We start from the raw sequence: 3729 nt of genomic DNA, 5'->3' as shown, positions 1-3729 counted from the left end.
TTTATTTATGTGTTTCAGCCAAGTGGCTGCGGTCATGCTGGTGCACGTGTGTGTGTGTGTGTGTGTGTGTGTGTGTGTGTAAATTTGTCGTATGTAAATAAATTTGTTGTATAGGTTGTATTCTTGTTTACCGAAAAAAAGCGCGGAATATCCTACATGTCAGCTAAGATTGTGAGGTTTATTTTACGATGCATTAATGAGTTTTTCTACTTACATGCATGTATAAGTTTTATTGAATAGTTTTAAACGTAAGCATCAGTCACTTTCAATGATTTTTAAGTGAATTTTAAATAAACATACATCCATATCATCCGTTTGTTAGCGATGTCATAAATATTTTACTCTACCCTAATAAGTTTTTCTACACTGAAGCATAATTATCTTAATGCATATCATTCTTATTTTAGAAATGCAAATAACTATTTGTACCTCATCCTTATTGTTTATATGTAACTTTTATATCTTATGCATTATATCTACAATTTTCTCTACGTACATATTTATTTATAAATTTTATTCTATATGTTTAGTGTATGCCAATATATGTGTACGTGTGTGTGTGTGTGTGTGTGTGTGTGTGTGTGTGTGTGTGTGTGTGTGTGTGTGTGTGTGTGTGTGTGTGTGTGTGTGTGTGTGTGTGTGTGTGTGTGTGTGTGAGTGTGTGTGTGTGTGTGTGTGTGCGTGCGTGCGTGCGTGTGTGTGATATGAAGTTCAACAAGTTGCATAGCATTCGGTCATTTAAGAAACTAAAAATGTTATTATAACAAAAAACACAAAAAGCCTTGCAAGATACAGCTACCCAGAGATTTCCGGCCGAGATACAAATTATTTCTCCACTTATCGGGCAGATAAAATCAATGAGACGACTTAGTAACTGCGTTCAAGGAAATCTATGTTTAAATAAGCATGTGTATTTAGACAAACACAAACAAACCAATCAACGGGATATAATTAAATGTACAGGAAATATAACTAGTGTTTTGTGAGTATCAAAAATTACACAAACCAAAGCTTGAATGAGTTATCCAGTGGTTTATTTCTAATTCTCACTAAGACGTATTTTGTAAAATACAGACATGATGAAAAATCTCGCTACTGGTATTTATGCAGCAAGTACCTGCAGGCTCTTAAGTTGTATTTATATATATACTAGCAGCTAAACCCGGTTTCACTCGGTCTTTTTGGATGATGTGGCTGTGATCGTTTTCGGTTAGGCATAATCTGTAACAGCGTTTCTCAACCTTATCATTTCGGGTCCCTGTTTCGATTGGAGCCTCTAGCTGTATGAAGATTTCACCACCACCCCTGTCAGAAAATGGCTTCAGGAGTTCGGGGAAATTGTATGTAAGAATTAATAGCAGACGTATCTAATATAAGAAACGTGAAGATAAAAGTTAAGTGAAGAAGTATGGAATAAGTAGAGAAAATGGGGGGAGGGCGGAAGTCTTTCCAAAATATCTTCGCAAGAAACAGCTTCAGAAGTTGTGAAGAAAGAATTTCTAGGTAGTCTGTTTATGAGAACTATTCTATTGGACCTCTGTCTAATTACGTCTTTTAAGGTACACACACATACATAGAAAATGTGAGGCCATGGTAAAAAAATGTTACGATAGTTGATTTATGGAAAAGATTATGTTAAATGTTTGAAATGCAAATCTGTGAATGAAAATTAAGTTCAGACCTCTACATGGTAGGTAGACCTGGTAGAAATAGCAGCCAAATCTCCCTCAAAACACCTTACTGTATTAATGCGACAATTCTGCGTATTATGTAGTTTGAATGAGAATTCCCAGGTACACGTTAAATATATTTTTAATGATTGATACGGAAGCATAATTGTTTCGGCTTCGTGCTTGACTGCCATAGCCAGCCAAAAAAGGTCTCCACACGCTATAGGGGTTCAATCCAATGCCATAAACACACATCCCGCTCCCATTTATATTACATTCTTTGTATCTTTTTTAGCAATCACTATATAACCACCACTACCCCATTTACCTTAAGTTCCTTATTTTTTCATTTTCTTTACTTTTTTATCAACCACTTCCTGACCACAATTTCCTCACTTCACCAACATGTGTCTGAGCTGCTAGCAAATCACCAACAGCATATAATCTTGAAGCGAAAACGAAATGGAAATCTTATAACTTTTGAAGCACGTTACGTCAACCGATGAGGCTCCCTACATTGTGTGTTGCATCTGATGTCATTACATCGTCCCACACCTACTAAGGAATAGTGCAAGAACGAAGTCGAAATTATTGTTGCGCTAATAAGGCTTCTAGTTATATACAGTTATATACAGGGTGTTCTAGAGAAGCAACGGCACGCTGTGGAAACTCCAGAGTAATAAGCTACTGGACTGGTCTCAATAAAACATACACACACCTATACATAGACATATGTATAAGGTGAAAATGAGAGAGATGTATAGTAATTAAAAGACTAATATTCTCATCAGTATAACAAAGTTATTTTTGCTCGTACCAATTAACAGAGAATTCATGAAAAACATGAAAATTTCAGGTTTACTGAAGTAATATAATGACGTACGGGTATTGATAAAACAAAGGGACACTGGAAAATTATAATCAAGCTACTTAATGAAATACATACATATAAAATACATCGTTTTTTTTTTCTTAGCAGTCTCACTACTATTATTATTATTATTATTATTATTATTATTATTATTACTATTATTACTATTATTATTATTGTTGTTGTTATTATTATTATTATTATTATTATTATTATTATTATCATTATTTGTCCCGCCGCCCGCTTTCAATTGTACAATCAAGGTAGTTTTCCTTTGCCTGTGGCGAAAGAGATTGTTTGGTGGACAAGACTGAAAGGCATGAGGACAGATACATTCCTCTTTAGTAGAGCTCTCATTGACTTCTAGTTTCACTTGAAACTGAAATTGAGGGGTGGAGAGGGAAGTGCTATCCTCGAGTGAGTTTATTCAATGGCGGGTGGAAGTTGCGAGAATGGCAAGATGGCTATTACCTCTCTATGTGTAGACTTGTAAGCCGGAGAGAAGGAATTGGAGAGGGAACTTGCTCTTGGTGTTCAGGGAAATCTCGGACAGTTGGGTTCATCGATAATCTCTAGAGGTCATCCTGTATCAGAAGGGCTACATCTCTATCCTCCTCTTCACCTTTTTTAAACCTTTGTATACTATGTATATGTCCCTTACATTATACTTTCATTTTTTTTTTTTATTATTTTATTTCATTATATATAAATCACACTTTATATCTGTCCTTGTATTGTCCCCCTCATCCTTCGTCCTGCTGGCAAATAAATGAAATTATTATCATTATCATTACTATTATTATTATTGTTATTTTATGTTTGACTTTTGTTTTGCATTTGTACAAGTTGGATCCAAGTCTCACCCAGAGACCTCAAGAGACAACAAGTTAGAAGTTCATGTAGGTGTTATGCCTAGGGTACCATATATTTGGATTTGTACAGTTTTGTTCAAGTGAATGTTTAAGAAACCATAAGAAAATTATGTGTTTGCTTTAAAATTTGAGATCACATAGACAGTATTTTACGTAGGATATGGGCAGTTCCCATGAGCACTATCTTTTGAACTTCAGCCATTTTGGGGTTTCCTGGTATCTGAGCTAGGTAGTAATCAGCCCGTTTCGCTGTCATTCCCAGGGCACCTATGACAATAGGTATTGTTTTCGTCTTATTATTATTATTATTATTATT

The sequence above is a fragment of the Octopus bimaculoides genome, chromosome 15 (assembly GCF_001194135.2).
Source record: "Octopus bimaculoides isolate UCB-OBI-ISO-001 chromosome 15, ASM119413v2, whole genome shotgun sequence".
Lineage (NCBI taxonomy): Eukaryota > Metazoa > Mollusca > Cephalopoda > Octopoda > Octopodidae > Octopus > Octopus bimaculoides.
Note: the sequence above shows the minus strand (reverse complement) of the source record.